We start from the raw sequence: 18415 nt of genomic DNA, 5'->3' as shown, positions 1-18415 counted from the left end.
AAGTCAACTTGTTAATTAAGTTAACAGCCATATTTCTTAAATACTTGTGTTTGTTGTCATAAAAAAGGAGGAGATTGTTGAAACAAAATTGGTTTGTATCATACCCCCTATTGATCGCGACTTTATAAGTCTATTGGGGTACTAACTGCAAGTGCACAGTCTTATCGCGTAGTTTTAAAAGATATCGATCCCACAGGGACTTATGAATCGATATACCGTTTTCTAAGGTTACTTCGTAAAGCTAAGGCGGATGATACTTTGATGATTTGGGGGAGAAGTAAAACTAAAATTGGATCTAATTTAAATATCAATTAAGCGGATATCGGTATGTAGTTCGTCGTAATTAGGGAATCAAATCTTCGTTGGTTTCTTGGTTTTAAAATAAATCTTTTCAGTAGACATTATTGATTAAAAGTCTTATCTCAAACTCTCGCTCTGTTGAATAGACTATGACTTTATATTAACGTAGCTGTCACTTATTAGTTAAGTCCAAAATCACCTTTTGAAAACAACAGAATCTATAGAAACTCTTTTCATTAAAATAATAACCGTTTAAACACCCTCGTCTCAAACTCTCGCTCTATTGACTTAGATTATATAATTAAACTTAAATGCTTAACTCTCGTCCTCACATTTAACCTTTAAAAATACTTTTTGAAAAAGATTAGAATTTAATTAACTCTAAAAATTGCTTTCGCCCTGATTTAGAATTAATGTCCAATTTACACTGTCCAGTTAAAAACTCAAACCGTCATTCTATTGGTTTTAACTTCTTTATGTCTTTTACTTTCGTACAAAAACCTTGGTATTAACTCTGTAAATTGAGACCATAAAAAGAGTGACTTTATTTTTAAATACAATTATACCAACTTAGTTTTGATTCCTTCATTCTGCTTACTTTACATACCGATATCTAAATTAATTAGCCGGACATGCTAAACAGGTCTAAACAATTATCATGCTTAAATAAAACCATATCAGGCAAACAATATAAATAAACAGCAATGCAGAGCATATATAAATTAAAAAAATAAATTAAAGAATCTGAATAATTAATAGGAATCTTGAACACTCCACCACAGACCGGTTGGATTTGTTCTTGCACTCTTCAATCGGACAGAAAAATAAAAGCAAAGGGATAAAAATACTATGATCTAACGTAAGGTTAGATCCAGTAAAAGATACACAATAGTTTCCGGTGTAGAAACTATTGTGTGAAAAATTAATTAAGTGCTCTGAAAATTGACTGGAAAAGAAAAGGAAATAAAAATTGCTAATAATAGAAAGCTGTAGAAAATTAGTGCTGTAAATGCTTGAACGGCGGAAAGGGAAGCGAGAGCTTCAGGGTTGGATCTTTGGTTCTATTTATATTAGTCCCCTTTGTAACCGTTTTCCCAAAATGCCTTCAGTAAGTAAGCTTCACGTTTCAACGAGTCAAGCGGAAGAATAGCTTCAACGTGCCTCTGTTACGCGTCAAAAGCCAAAAAGTATAGGAGTGGGGTGTGACGTTCGTCACACCATGTGTTACGCTCGTAACACAAAGTAGTAGGGCGTGACGCTCGTCACACCTTGTGTGGCGGTCGTCACAGCTTCAACGCTCCTGGCTTGTAATTGTGGGCTGGGCTTTAGTGGAATTTTCTTTCATCCTCTTTTTTACCCCCTTTTCTTCCTTTTTCACTTATGCTTCAAATAAGTTACCTGAGACAAATAGAAGGGAAAATACCACGTAATATCGAATAATATGAAATAAATTGAAACAAATAATAATATAATTTAATTAAATCGAGTCCAAAAATGTGATATTATTTCATGTTATCAAACTCCCCCATACTTAGACATTTGCTTGTCCTCAAGTAAGATACATTATAGAAATCGTTTTAAAAATTTGGCCAGATGAAATTTCAAAACACACATCAATCGTACTAGATTACATGTAAACCTTGTTTAGAAGTAACTTGAGTTTAATCTTGACATCAACAACTACCTTCACAGCCTCAGATAACCCCACCTTATGCAAACCAGTTCGAGTAATGCTATTATAGTTATCCTAGTTCCTTTACTCTTATTTCACCCGTTTTCATTCTAGCGAAATCACATTAAGCCCTTTATCTTTTCGCGCACATAGTGGAGTAACCGGTTAGTGATTTTGATCCCCTTTTTAGCTTGAAGTTCTGGTACATAAGTTGGATAACTTCGTTATTTAGTCCATTGCAGATTGTGGGGGATCGGACCGTAGTCCTCCCTACCAAGTTCAGCACCAGATACCTGCTGAACCAACTCATAATGGATCTTTCGTACTATGCTTTTGTATGATCTGCAACCTTTAGATTAAATGATTTGGTAAGGATCACCTAACTTAATTAGTGCATTTCCTGATATATATATATATATATATATATATATATATATATATGTATATATATATATATATATATATATATATATATATATATATATATATATTTTGGGAATCATTCACTTATATTCATCGGCTCTCCACGTAGTTTGCTATTAAGATGGCTCTCCACTGTAGTAATATTTGACTTCTTCCCAAAAAGGGTGTGGGCCAGGATCTTATGGAAATAACGAAAGGTCGGGTTATGTATGTTTCCAGAAAGAAACTCATGTTCCTCGGGGTCATCATTTCCAGTCAAACTTCCCCAAAAATGTTCAAGTTCTCTATATTCAAAAAGGTCTTCTTGGCTCACTGTGAATGTATCAAAAGAGGTAGGGAAACCTAAAAGGTTAGTAAAGTCTTGAATGTTAAACTGATACTCCATGTTGAACATTCTGAACTGAATGAAACCTCTGCTTATTCCTTTTCCATGAATGGGTAGATAGATCAGGGAGCTAAGGAATTCTAGCGTTAGTCTCCAGTAAGTGACGAATTGTCTTCGAATAGGAGTGGTTTCCCACCCTATTTGACTCAGCAAATACATGACACTTTCTCTTAGTCCAAGGGCAGTCATTGCCCAATCATCAGCATACAAGCTAGGTAGCATCTTTCTCTCTGCTAGTTCCTCAAACTTTTGTTTCTAAGCTTTCCCTCTGAATTTGATACCCATACGATCAATTTGTCCCATCAGGTTAGTGTTAGCTAAAGAAAAGAAAAACAAGAGTTTTAGTCAGGATTTGGCCAAATGCCGAAAGAAGAAAAGAAGAATTTTTTTATAAATTAAAATAAATGAAGAATGAATACTAAATAAAATTTAAAAGAATAATCAAAGAAGAAATAAAAATAAAAAATATTTGTGGGTTGTCTCCCACGAAGCGCTTTGTTTAATGTCGCAAGCTCGACATAAAAACCATCAAATATAATCTATAAATTCTGGAGGCATTACGTCTAAGTGCAGGACTTGCGAATCTTCATTGTTCTCTGCATAATGATAATGTTTTAGGCGCTGCCCGTTTACGATAAATGGTTCAATGGATTTTCCTTTAATTTCCACTGCTCCACTGGGAAAGACATTGGTGACTTGGAAAGGGCCTGACCATCTAGAACGTAGATTTCCTGGGAATAACTTAAGTCTAGAGTTGAACAAAAGGACTATATCGCCTTGTTTGAAGATTTTTCTTGATATACGTTTATCATGCCATTTTTTCGTTCTTTCTTTGTAGATTCTGGCATTTTCGTAGGCGTCTTGTCGAAGTTCCTCTAATTCGTTTATGTCAAGAATTCGCTTTTCACCAGCGGCCTTATAGTTTAAATTTATATTTTTAATAGCCCAGTAGGCCTTATGTTCTAATTCTACCGGGAGGTGGCAAGATTTTCCATAAATAAGCTTAAATGGGGTTGTCCCTATGGGAGTTTTGTAAGCGGTTCGATATGCCCATAAAGCTTCGGATAGTTTTGATGACCAGTCTTTCCTTGAGGTGGCGACTGTTTTTTCTAATATTTGTTTAATTTCTCTGTTAGACACTTCCACTTGTCCACTGGTTTGAGGATGGTAAGGTGTCGCTACTCTATGTCTTACACCATACTTAAACAGTAGTTTTTCGAGTACCTTAGATATGAAATGCGATCCACCATCACTGACTACTATTCTTGGGACACCAAATCTTGGGAAAATTATATTCTTAAAGAGTCTAGTTACTACTCGTGTGTCGTTTGTTGGAGAAGGTATAGCTTCAATCCATTTTGATACGTAGTCAACCGCTACGAGTATGTACTTGTTACCAAAAGAAGGTGGAAAAGGTCCCATGAAATCTATTCCCTACACGTCGAAAATCTCTACTTCCAAAATGCCATTTTGTGGCATCTCGTCACGTCTAGATATGTTTCCTGTGCATTGACATCTATCACATTTCTTGATAGCCGCATGCACATCCTTCCATATGTTTGGCCAATAAAGACCGGCTTGTAGGATTTTAGAGCAGGTCTTGGATGTACTTGCATGTCCACCATAAGGAGCGGAGTGACAGTGTTGGATTATATTTTCTATCTCTTCTTCAGGTATACACCGACGGAAAATACCATCGGGGCCTCTTTTGAAAAGTAAAGGGTCATCCCAGTAATAATGTTTTATGTCATGGAAGAATCGTTTCTTTTGTTGGTAAGAAAAATTAGGTGGAACTATTCTAGAAGCTAATTAATTGACGAGATCAGCGTACCATGGTGTAACACATATAGCTAAGGTGGTCTCTACCTGTTTATCAGCTTTATTTTCTTCCAAAGTAGCTATAAGTTTATCGTACGAGAAATCATCGTTGATCGATGTTCTTTCCGGTTCCAGGTTTTCAAGTCTAGAGAGGTGATCTGCTACTACGTTTTCAGTTCCTTTCTTATCTTTGATTTCCAAATCGAATTCTTGTAGCAACAAAATCCACCTTAGGAGTCTAGGTTTAGCGTCCTTTTTTGTTAAGAGGTACTTAATGGCAGCGTGGTCAGTTTAAACGATTATTTTAGCTCTGACCAAGTAAGAACGAAATTTATCTAGTGCAAACACCACTGCTAAAAGTTCTTTCTCGGTCGTGGCGTAATTCATTTGTGCTTCGTCTAGGGTTCTACTTGCGTAATATATGACGTGAAGCTTTTTATCCTTTCGTTGTCCTAAAACAGCGCCTACGGCGTAGTCACTTGCGTCACACATTATTTCGAATGGTTCATTCCAATCCGGAGCATGCATTATGGGCGTGGAGATCAATGCTTGTTTAAGCGTTTGAAATGCTTCTAAACATTTATTGTCGAAGATGAATTCAGCATCTTTCATCAATAATCCGGTTAAAGGTTTAGTTATTTTAGAGAAATCTTTAATGAATCGTCGGTAAAAACCGGCATGTCCTAAGAAGCTTCGTACTTCTCTCACAGTTTTCGGAGGTTGAAGGTTTTCGATTACTTCTATTTTGGCTTTGTCTACTTCAATTCCTCTATTTGATATGATGTGTCCTAAAACAATTCCTTCTTGTACCATAAAGTGACATTTTTCCCAATTAAGTACTAGGTTTACTTTTACACATCGTTCTAGAACTCTTTCTAGGTTTTCAAGACATTCTTCAAAGCTTTGTCCGCATACGGAAAAATCATCCATAAATACTTCCATGATGTTTTCGAGAAAATCGGCGAATATTGCCATCATGCACCTTTGGAAGGTTGTAGGAGCATTGCACAAGCCGAACGGCATTCGTCGATAAGCGAAGGTACCAAAAGGACATGTGGATGTTGTCTTTTCTTGGTCATCAGGATGAATTGGTATTTGAAAGAAGCCTGAGTACCCGTCTAGATAGCAGAAATGAGAATGTTTTGCTAATCGTTCTAACATCTGGTCAATGAATGGTAAAGAGAAATGATCTTTTCGGGTTGCTTTGTTTAGTTTCCTATAGTCAATGCACATTCTCCATCCCGATTCGATTCGTTTGGTTATAGTTTCTCCTTTTTCATTTTCAATAACTGTTATACCTCCTTTCTTTGGTACTACGTGTACAGGACTAACCCATTTGCTATCAGATATAGGATATATGATACCTGCCTCTAATAACTTTGTTACTTCCTTTTTCACTACCTCACTCAGGACCGGGTTTAGTCTCCTCTGATGTTCCCTAGAAGTTTTACAGTCTTCTTCTAGCATGATGCGGTGCATACAAATAGAAGGACTTATTCCTTTAAGATCGGTGATGTTGTATCCTAGTGCGGTTGGATATTTTCTTAAGATATGTAGGAGTTTTTCGGTTTCGAGTTTTCCTAGTGTAGCACCTCAAATTTGCACCTATCATTGTACATACATTCTCATATTAGGTCATAGCATATCATGGTCCACTGCATAGCATTGCATTGTCCCTGTTGCCTCAAGTGCAAGCAAGTCAAGGAATTAGGTCAAACTGATCAGGAGATCAGTCAACCAAGCAAGCAAGGGTGTTTCTCAAGGAGCCAAGGCCCTAGGGTTGGTCCAACATGTTCACATGACTTGGAGGTCCATTTGAAGTGTTTAAGTCAAGGGTTGGATGTTCAGAAGTCATCAGTTCATGCACAGTCAGTCAGAAACCCTAAAAAGTCAAACTTGGTCAACTGTGGTTGATTTTATGGTTTTGATGGATGGATTTGGTTTGAGAGAGCTTATTCATGGCCCAATAGGCCTCATATATCATGGCAAGCAATATCATTGAAGAATTTGAAGCCAATCAGAAAATTTCCAAAAATAGAAACTGGACCTGTAATTTTAACTGTCAAAAATGGAAACTTCTTGATCCCAAACTTACATCATGATACAAGCTTCAAATGAATTTTTTCCCAACATGAAAGTTGAAGATCTTGTTCTCCCATTTCCAAAAAGTCCAAGAACTCTCAATTCCCATGTATGGTTGTCAAGATATGATCAATTCATTTTCACAAATTCTTGAAATTCAAAAGGCCATATCTCTCAAACCATTTGGCCAAAATTGGTGAGGTTTTTTCCAACAAACCACATTTAACCTCCTCTTTCCAAAAATATAAATTTCATGTGCCAAAACATTGCCAATCAAAATGGCCCTTTTTGAACTATCATGTTTAAATTCAAGTGAGGTGCAATTTTGACTTTTTGAATCAAGCAATTTCTTTCAAATTGGCCAATTGGGATTGACTTAAGACATCATTTCTGACTTGCCAAGGCCCAAAATCGTGCAGAATTACACACCTCCTTGCCACTTGGTGAAAATTAGCAAAAGGTGCAATTGGTTCATTTGTGATAATCATGGTTAACACTCACTTAGCAGACTTAAAACAGAAGTATATAAACATTATTTCTGCCATTTCAAACCCTAGTAGCAGCCCACATTCTAACACAGAAAAACTCTTTCTCTCATTCCCTCATTTTGTGCATTGTTGAATCTTTTTCCACAAAACCTCAAGAACCGCGAGCTAGCTTGGTTGTGTCATCATCCACCATCAATATTGAGCTCATTTCAAGCATAAAACACTAGCTGTGACCACATTTCGAGTGCTGTTTCATCCAAAGCTCCAACAATGGCAGATTTCGAATCGGTTTGTATCAAGCATCGCTGAGCTAGATTGCTTCAAGTATCCATCAATATCAACCATAATCTTCATCTGTTTGAGCTTGCATCACCAAAATAACCACTGCTCCACTCTTTTCTTCAAAATCAAGTAAGTGTTCGAGTCTCACCATTTACCAAATTATGCTATGTTTAGGATAGATCTTTTGATGCTGATTCCATTGAACTTTGTATCACTTGAAATGGTTGCTTGTGTTAAGAGAAATCTGGTTTTCAAATTTTACATCCAAACATGTTCTTGTATGATTTGTTTGTATGCTTCGATTTACTGAAAACTATGGCTGGATTATGCATGTGCTTGGTTCACTTGTTCGAATGGTGTGCTTAATTGCTATTTCTGGGCGTGTTGATTTTTTCGATTGAATGAGGATGATGAAGTTATACTGTTCATGGCCAAACCCTAATTATTTTCCAGAAAATCTGAGTTTTCACGTATTGCATGCTTGCACTTCACTGTTCCATTCCCCTACAACCAATCAGAACATTTGGTTTTACTTGGCTGATGCGCACCGTTTTGATTAGTGATGCCCAGAATTACCATTGTGCCACCGGTCAACACTTTGACCAGTAAACCATGTTTATTTTGTTCATTTATTCCAAATTGATACCACATTTTGTAAAATTCATAACATCATCACCTTTGATCCAAATTTCATGGAAATTTTTGCATCATGTTCATATGAGTGTCTACTTTTTTATCATGATTTTTGCTGATTTTTTGGATGGCTGGATTTTTAATGGCATTAGGGTTTTGCTCATGTATGCATATTTTGTACATCTTACCAATTCAATTGTGAAATGATGAGGATATATCCAATGACCCTGAAATTTTTTGTGCTTAATCTACACTCATTCATGTTTATTTTGATGTAAAGATCATGAATTTATCTTATGTGGTTTGAGAGTTGTGATTTTTTGAAGTAGGGTGTGACAACTTGTGTCACACCATGGATGTGCAGCTTCCTGATTTTTGTATCCATGCTTCTTGACCTCCAAATGAATTGATTTTTTGCATGAACCTTCTATTGTGTGTCTAGTTTGTATGTGATTTTTTGTGGAATTGTTTGTGCCATTTTCCTAATTGTTTGAGATTTTGTTCCCCTGTCTAGTCAAATGTTGACCTTGTGTGATGCACTTTGCCATTTGTTTTGTGAAATGCTCATATTTTATTAGATGGACATGAAATTTTGCATGAGATAATTAGAAATCCTCATCTTGGCCATGGGTTTAGTCCCATTCATTTATCATACACCATCTCTGATTTATGAGTTTTCTAAGTTGATGCATGTTTGGTTGACTTCATTAAGCATGTTCAATATGGCTTTGATTTTCTGATTTTCATTGACTGCCTTCCACTTGTCCAAATGTGATGAAATTTTACATGCTTACCATGCTATGTGTTAGGATTGATCATGATTTATTTGGTAATTTTTGGAAATGTTTGAGTTGACTTTTGATGCAAGTCTTTCTGTTGACTCCTATGAGCTTCTGTTTGCAATGCTTTGACTTAAATTGTTCATGAAATGATGATAGTGATTGATATGAATGTGAACTTAATTAGTATTGATTCTTAATTGTTTGAACATGATTGTGAATGCTTGCCCTTTGCTGTTTTGACTTTTTCATTCTCTTTTGACCCTAGGCTTGTCCTAGTGGTCCTGTTACTCACTTTTGAGCTTGTGTTTTCAGGTTGACCAACAAATGCTCCTATGAGACCATTTCTTTGGATTGAGTTTACTTGAATATCATTGAGCTAACCTCTTGGTTTTGTAGGTGGCTTGACTCACATGATTTGAGTCTTGTGCTTTGCATATTTGATTGTCTGATTTGACTGTTGATTCCTATTTCCTTTGCTTTAACTTGTGAATTGTGTACTGATCTGTTTGACTATTTCAGGTGCTTTTAGTTGCTTAGTTCCTTGTGAACTTTTTGCTTTGCTTTGCTTGTATAAGCAATTTGCATTGAGGTATATCCCTTAATCTTCATGTAGTCTGGAAGACCTGGCCTGTTACTTGGCCAGGCAACTGTCTGAAGTCCTCCTTAAGAGGCAATGTTTGTGTATGTTTAATTTGTCCTTGTACATAGTCAAAGACCTCCTAAGTGAAGAGGCAATTGGCAGAACCAAGGGATAAGCAACCTATCCCCTGCTATTCTGTGTGTCTTCTGCTTTGCTCACACCACTGTGTTGATGCATTGCAGATACAAACCCAAGATCTTGTACAATTGTACAGTTGAGTCAGTACCAAATGTGTAGAAGGGTTCCCACTTTCTGAACCCACACATTCTTGTCAAATGCTCTCCCTGGCCAGGGATAAGAGCAATGAGGCACACCCCTCATCTCCTTTCATCTGCTTCACCTTAGCCCCTCAATGGCAAGGTTAAGAGCAACATTCACCCCATTCCAGAGGTTTGTTTGTTGAGGTTGATGTGACCCCTCGACTAAAACCTAACCCATGTTTGAGCCCCCTTGTTGGTGTGTTTATTTTATGCTGTACATGTTTGTGTGGTGTGATTGTATCCCCTAGGTTTGCTAGACTCCGCGTAGTCTCGTTTGCATGTCAATTAAGGTAGCACGGTTCCTTCGTATAGGACTTCCTTTCTTGCTTGAGCTTTCTTAAAACACAAACAAACATCATCCCCTCTTAAGGATACGTTAACTCCTTCTACTACAGATGAGTAAGTCTCCAAAGGTCGAGCATCAGGTAGATTGCGCAGTGACGTTGTCCACTTAAAAAACACAAACCAACAGTAATAGTTTAGCCGAACTACGACAACTCTGATTCTCATGTCCAGATGAGATACGTAGGCACGAGATGCGATGTCTTGTCGAGTTTGACTAACAACTAACACTAATTCTTTTCTCTCGCCCTCGTTGCGATTGAGACCTCCCCTTTCTCTTGCCCTAGTTGCAATCGAGACCCTTGCTTCCTGTGCAAGTTAGGTTAGGTGTGGCTTGCTTCCTGTGCAAGTCATGTTTAGGATAGGCTTGCTTCCTGTGCAAGTTAGCTAGAAACCTTAACTTAGGGACGACTTTGCATGACAACATCTAGGCTCGAGTCGTAGTCTCCCTAGTGTTGTGTCTCCCTCTGTTATCTGGTTAGGCTAGTCCTTCTTTTTTCCCTGCGTAGGGGAACTACGTCGCCCTGATCCTCATACCAGATGAGGTACGTAGGCAGGAGATGAGCTGATCTCTCCGGGCGCCCTTTTTCTTTTTCACCCTTTGTGTCTTAACCACCCTTGTGTGTGTTCTGGTTGGAGTCCGACATAAGTCCAGCGATTGGCAGTTGGTTTCCTGTGTGCGTTTAGGTTCGGATGCTGACATAAGTCCAGTGATTGGCATTCAGGCTCCACGTTTGCCTATGTTGTTTCGTTTTGTTTGTGTGCGTGTCAGCTGAGCTACGAATGCTCTGATTCTCCTTCGTCCAAAGGAGATACGTATGCATAGGATGCGATATCCTAGCGAGCATGTGTCGTTTCCCCAGTCCGAACTACTTCGACTCTGATGTCTATGCCTGATAGACTAAGTAGGCCCAGGATACGATATCCTGCCGAGTCAGTTTCAGTCAGTTTCTTTTATCTCTTTCAGCCAGTGTGTGTGTGTGTGAGCAGCGTTTTAGCAACCATTTTCCTTCCTTTTGTGTGTGGATCCCGTCGAGTACGACGGATGCGTAGGGGTGCTAATACCTTCCCTTCGCATAACCGACTCCCGAACCCATTCTCTTTGGTCGCGAGACCATGTTCTTTCCAGGTTTACTCTGAGCGTTTCCTTTCCCTCTTTTGGGATAAATAACGCACGGTGGCGGCTCTGTTGTTCTTGTTTTCCCGCCGGTTTTTCGCGTAATGCGACACCTAGGTCTGCATTAACTATCACTGGTCGTTCAAGTTCTAAGTCTAGCAATTCATATCTCAGATTTTTGGGAAGTGTTTTCAGGCCGAGGTTTGGTTTCTTAAGGCATTGCGTAGGATCCGATGTCATTGCTAAACATTGGTTAAGTCTGTCTTCTACACGATAGTCAGACAATTTGTCATTTTCTAACTCTGTTTCTTTTATGCATTCATCGATGATATCCATGAAGTAACATGTGTCATCTATTGCAGGTGCTTTCGAAAATTGGGAAAGAATGAACTCAATTTTCTCTTCTCCTACTTCGAAAGTGAGTTGTCCTTGTTTTACGTCTATGATCGCACAGGCGGTTGCTAAGAATGGTCTTCCCAATATAATGGGTGTAACTTCATCTTCTCTTATGTCCATAATTATGAAATCGGTTGGAATGTAGAATTAACCTATGCGCACGGGAACGTTTTCAAGAATTCCTACAGGATATCTAACTGAACGATCTGCTAATTGCACAGACATTTTAGTTGGTCTTAATTCTCCCATTTCCAGTTTCTTGCATATGGATAAAGGCATAACACTGATACCTGCTCCTAAATCGCATAGAGCTTTGTCTATGACAAATTTTCCTATGTGACAGGGTATAGAGAAACTACCAGGATCTTTAAGTTTAGGAGGCATATTCTGGATTATAGCGCTGCATTCAGCAGTGAGTGTAACGGTTTCGCTATCTTCAAGTTTCCTTTTATTAGAAAGAATTTCTTTTAAGAACTTAGAATATGAGGGCATCTGCGTAATAGCTTCTGTAAAAGGAATTGTGACGTTTAATTGTTTCAGTAAGTCAACAAATTTTTTAAATTGGCCTGCATCTTTGGTTTTAATAAGCCTTTGAGGGTAAGGGATAGGTGGTTTATAAGGTCGTGGAGGTACATAAGGTTCTTTCTTTTCTACCGTTTCCTTATTACTCTCCTCCTTTTCCTTAGGTTTATTTTCTTCCTCAGTTGACTTTTTAGAGTTTTGGTTTTCAATTCTTGGATCAGACGGTCCTTCTACCTCTATTCCACTTCTCAATATGATTGCATGAGCGTGGCTTTTCGGGTTAGGTTGGGGCTGTCCAAGAAATGTACCAGTTGGGGCAGCAGTAGGCGCTTGTTGTTGAGCTACTTGTGATATTTGTGTTTCCAGCATTTTGTTATGGGTAGCCAGGGCATCTACTTTACTTGCTAGTTGTTTAATTTGTTCGCTAGTGTGTACATTCTGGTTTAAGAAATCTTTATTGGTTTGCTGTTGAGAAGCTATGAAGTTCTCCATCATGATTTCCAAGTTGGATTTTCTAGGAACATTATTGTTAGGTGTAGATGGGGTCGACTTTTGATATCCAGGGGGTATAGCTGGGGCTTGACTAGGAGATTGACCTGGTGCGTATAAAGCATTATTGCTCTTATATGAAAAATTAGGATGGTTCTTCCAGTTTGAGTTATAGGTATGCGAGTAGGGATTTCCTTGAGCATAATTCACTTGCTCTGCTTGGATTCCTGTTAGGAGTTGACAATCTGCAGGAGTGTGACCTTGGATTCCACAGACTTCGCAATTTTGATCTGCGGCAACCACGGTGGCTGGAGGTGATACATTTAAACTTTCAATTTTCTGGGCCAGAGCATCCACTTTTGCATTAACATGATCAAGGCTACTTATCTCGTACATGCCACTTTTCGTTTGAGGTTTTTCTACCATTGTTCGGTCGCTTCCCCATTGATAATGGTTTTGGGCCATGCTCTCGATAAGTTGATAAGCATCGGCATAAGGTTTATCCATAAGCGCACCACCTGCGGCGGCGTCTATTGTTAACCTTGTGTTGTATAAGAGATCATTATAGAAGGTATGAATTACTAACCAGTCCTCTAAACCATGGTGTGGACAAAGTCTCATCATGTCTTTGTATCTTTCCCATGCTTCGAAAAGAGACTCGTTATCTTTCTGTTTAAATCCATTTATCTGGGCTCTCAACATAGTTGTTTTGCTTGGAGGAAAATATCGGGCAAGAAAGACTTTCTTCAACTCATTCCATGTGGTGACTGAGTTGGAAGGAAGAGACTGAAGCTATCTTCTAGCTTTATCTCTTAACGAGAAGGGAAAAAGACGAAGTCGAATCGCCTCTGAAGTGACACCATTAGCTTTAACAGTATCAGCGTATTGGACAAATACGGATAAATGAAGGTTTGGATCCTCGGTAGGATTTCCAGAGAATTGATTCTGTTGCACTGCTTGTAACAACGAAGGTTTAAGTTCGAAGTTGTTTGCTTCGATTACGGGTGGAGCAATACTCGAATGCGGCTCATCTTGCGATGGAGCGGCGTAATCTCGAAGAGCACGAGCTGGTTCTGCCATCTCGGGTATCGGCGAAGGAAGAAGATTTTTGAGGTCGGGCACTTCGATAGGAGGGAGATTGTTTGCAGCACGATATTCCCGAATTCGTCGTAAGACTCGGAGATATAGTTCAACGTCGTTGATTCGTAAGTAAAACGGCTCGCCTTGTGAGCGAGTGTGTGGCATACAAATCAACGAAAGAAAGAAATAAAAATTGCCTTAGTCTCTACAGCGCAACAGAAGGGTTACGATATCGACTAAATAAAAGTCCCCGGCAACGGCGCCAAAAACTTGATCGCGACTTTATAAGTCTATTGGGGTACTAACTGCAAGTGCACAGTCTTATCGCGTAGTTTTAAAAGATATCGATCCCACAGGGACTTATGAATCGATATACCGTTTTCAAAGGTTACTTCGTAAAGCTAAGGCGGATGATACTTTGATGATTTGGGGGAGAAGTAAAACTAAAATTGGATCTAATTTAAATATCAATTAAGCGGATATCGGTATGTAGTTCGTCGTAATTAGGGAATCAAATCTTCGTTGGTTTCTTGGTTTTAAAATAAATCTTTTCAGTAGACACTATTGATTAAAAGTCTTATCTCAAACTCTCGCTCTATTGAATAGACTATGACTTTATATTAACGTAGCTGTCACTTATTAGTTAAGTCCAAAATCACCTTTTGAAAACAACAGAATCTATAGAAACTCTTTTCATTAAAATAATAACCGTTTAAACACCCTCGTCTCAAACTCTCGCTCTATTGACTTAGATTATATAATTAAACTTAAATGCTTAACTCTCGTCCTCAGATTTAACCTTTAAAAATACTTTTTGAAAAAGATTAGAATTTAATTAACTCTAAAAATTGCTTTCGCCCTGATTTAGAATTAATGTCCAATTTACACTGTCCAGTTAAAAACTCAAACCGTCGTTCTATTGGTTTTAACTTCTTTATGTCTTTTACTTTCGTACAAAAACCTTGGTATTAACTCTGTAAATTGAGACCATAAAAAGAGTGACTTTATTTTTAAATACAATTATACCAACTTAGTTTTGATTCCTTCATTCTGCTTACTTTACATACCGATATCTAAATTAATTAGCCGGACATGCTAAACAGGTCTAAACAATTATCATGCTTAAATAAAACCATATCAGGCAAACAATATAAATAAACAGCAATGCAGAGCATATATAAATTAAAAAAATAAATTAAAGAATCTGAATAATTAATAGGAATCTTGAACACTCCACCACAGACCGGTTGGATTTGTTCTTGCACTCTTCAATCGGACAGAAAAATAAAAGCAAAGGGATAAAAATACTATGATCTAACGTAAGGTTAGATCCAGTAAAAGATACACAATAGTTTCCGGTGTAGAAACTATTGTGTGAAAAATTAATTAAGTGCTCTGAAAATTGACTGGAAAAGAAAAGGAAATAAAAATTGCTAATAATAGAAAGCTGTAGAAAATTAGTGTTGTAAATGCTTGCACGGCGGAAAGGGAAGTGAGAGCTTCAGGGTTGGATCTTTGGTTTTATTTATATTAGTCCCCTTTGTAACCGTTTTCCCAAAATGCATTCAGTAAGTAAGCTTCACGTTTCAACGAGTCAAGCGCAAGAATAGCTTCAACGTGCCTCTGTTACGCGTCAAAGGCCAAAAATATAGGAGTGGGGTGTGACGTTCGTCACACCGTGTGTTACACTCGTAACACAAAGTAGCAGGGCGTGACGCTCGTCACACCTTGTGTGGCGTTCGTCACAGCTTCAGCGCTCCTGGCTTGTAATTGTGGGCTGGGCTTTAGTGGAATTTGCTTTCATCCTCTTTTTCACCCCCCTTTTCTTCCTTTTTCACTTATGCTTCAAATAAGTTACCTGAGACAAATAGAAGGGAAAATACCACGTAATATCGAATAATATGAAATAAATTGAAACAAATAATAATATAATTTAATTAAATCGAGTCCAAAAATGTGATATTATTTCATGTTATCACCTATGTTTTGATGATAATAGAGTATTTAAAGAACAATTGGGTAATCTAATAATTGTTCAAGTGTGCAAAACCATAAACTAAAATTTCAGGAATAATCTAAATATTGATTTTGATAATGAACATCTAAAGAGAAGCTTAAAGTCCAGAAGTCTATTTTTGAAGATCGGACTCTGAAATAGTCAATGCCTGAAGATCAGACTCTAAAAAAGTTAGCCTATGAAGACCAGACTTTGAAGAAGTCTGCTTCTGAAGATTAGAATCTGACGTCAGTCAAAGCGCAAAGATCAAGGTGACTCTGATAGGTCACTGTCAGACTCTAAGGCCGTTTTGTCTTCTTCTGATCACATGAAGACCTAAGCTATTTTTCATATAGATGGTTGGGATGTATCTGATAATTCCTTTTGAAGAAAATAAATTTCAAATGATCTTTCAACGACATTAACCATTTGAAGAAACATCTCAATGTATATATCCAAGCTTCTCAAAGAATCTCTTATGCAATTTCTCCAACGTTATTTTTCCTTCTCTATTTAAGAAGCTGAAGACTTGAAGAAGAACAATGCACTATTAACATTCAAATAACAATTACTATATCAAAACATAAGCACAAGTTTAACTTAGGATTTGTTATCTTTGTATATTTTAGAAATGCCAAAGTCTAAAGAGTCTTCTTGGATTGTAATTTGTATAGACCTTTGATGTATATCAAGTGTATTACCCTAAATAATCTTTTATCTGTTAGGTAGATTAATAGAAGTATCTTACTTAGGGTTTGAGCATTTAAAGTCTCTTGCTTGTTTGCTTGAGCATAGAAATCTCTTGCTTATGTGCTTGGTATTTTAAGTCTCTTGCTTGTGTGCTTGAGCATAGAAATCTCTTACTGTGTGTTTGAGCATTGAAAATCTCTTGTTTGTGTGCTTGAGCAAATTGTAATCTTGTGTTATTATAGTACAAATATCTTGTAAGTACAAGGAGACTGGATTACTCTCGATTTATAAGAGGAATCAGGGTAACTTTGTGTGTCTTTTTTCTTTCTTTCATTCCTTATTTGATGTCTACCACTTACCTCTGATTTGGATTTTATACTTTGTATTTAGAATCTGACTAGAACTTTCAACAGAGATAAATTCTAACACAATTCACCCCCCCCTCTTGTTTTTTTCTCACCTTCATGTTCAAATAAAGGTAGTCAATGCATATGTGCATCTGGTCATCCTTGTTCTTTACTAACAATAGCGGAGCTACCCACAAAGACACACTCAGGCGAATACAATGCTTATTTAACAACTCTTCCAACTGACTATTTAACCCTCTGAGTTCGATTGATGACATAAGGTACAGAGCAATGAAAACTAGAGTCGTCCCTGGAACTAGGTCAATTGAGATTTCACTTCTCTTTCTGGAGGAAGAGAAATGATATTTTCAGGGGAAATTTCGGGAATTTAACAGACTAATGGAACTTGCGAGACATACATCTCTTCACTCTAATCCTTGGTGAGAATTAAGAGAAAGGATTTTTCTTGCTCTAATAAATAGTTGAGCATGTTGAATGTGCCTTCTAATCATTATTGTTGTTATTGTTGTTTGATGCCTTGTATGAATGATCTTATCATTATAACCCTGAGGCGAATTATCAAAATCATTATAACTGATCCCTCGTGAAATAACTCACTAACCACTACTCGTATCTTTCTATCTCTAGTCCTCCAGCATAACCAGGGTTAGGCGATGCACAAAATGTTAATTCTCTATGCCACTACTCGGGGTCTCCTATTCCTATTTGTTAGGGACCAATTAGCACTACTTTTCATATATTTTTATTGGTCCCTTTTACCATTTTCTTATTGAATTACACACTTTTATCCTCACAATTTAGTAAAAATACAATTAAGTTTAATTGATTATGTTTTGAGTAGATATTTCACGTATTTGTTAGTTTTGTAGACTTTTTGGACAAGAGAGCATTGGAGTGCATAAGCATAATTTGGAAGAAGTTTCAATGGCATTTGGAAGCATTTGAAGAACAAAACTTGGGAGAAATGTTTAAATGAAGCTTGCAAGGCAAAGAAGCTGAAATTGCTTCAGTTCCCACCGCGACCAGGGTTGGCGCCGCGAACCTTGGAAAAACAGCAAGTTTCACATTTAGTTGGGCCAATTGTTCTGTTTTCAACCCAACTTAAGTGTGACAGTTTTGTATCATTTTTAGAGTGCTTTTCAGTTTTAGACCAAAATGGAACATTTAAGGAAAGGATGAACTCTTTTAAGCATACAATGGAAAAAAAGGAAAAAATATTCACAAGTTGTAGAAGAAAAATAGAGCTTACTTTGGTATTTCAATTTGCTGTCAAATATGATGATGAGGAGCTAAACCCCACTTTGTTAAGATTAGAGGTAGTAGCTATTCCTTATTGTTTATGTATTCCATTTGAATCTTGTATGTGACAAAAGGTTATTGATGTAATGAATGATATTTTTGCCCTATTTTGAATATTCAGATTTGAGTTATTGTTGAGAAAGATTATTCAAGTCTTGACTTAAAATATGCTTTCAAGTAGTGAATGAGTTGTAGAAATAGATTTATACACTACTCTTCTTTTGTATCAAACATTAAAGATTGCTATATTGATAGTTAGGTAGAGAAATCATTTAACCATTAATATAGTGATTATCACAATATCATTTAGAAATAAATGATATTGAGAGGATACTTGAATATCATCAATAA

At 37.2% G+C, this 18415-nt stretch overlaps 1 non-coding gene across 1 annotated transcript; it reads left to right on the top strand.

Annotated features, from left to right (window-relative positions):
* The first annotated feature begins 13226 nt into the window (after positions 1-13226).
* Positions 13227-13333, top strand: LOC127088443 (small nucleolar RNA R71). Its single transcript, XR_007790278.1, has one exon. It is a non-coding gene; the product is annotated as a small nucleolar RNA R71 (small nucleolar RNA).
* Positions 13334-18415: the final 5082 nt, after the last annotated feature.

Source organism: Lathyrus oleraceus, chromosome 5 (genome assembly GCF_024323335.1).
Source record: "Lathyrus oleraceus cultivar Zhongwan6 chromosome 5, CAAS_Psat_ZW6_1.0, whole genome shotgun sequence".
Taxonomy (NCBI): domain Eukaryota; kingdom Viridiplantae; phylum Streptophyta; class Magnoliopsida; order Fabales; family Fabaceae; genus Lathyrus; species Lathyrus oleraceus.
This window is presented reverse-complemented; position numbering and strand designations above follow the sequence as displayed.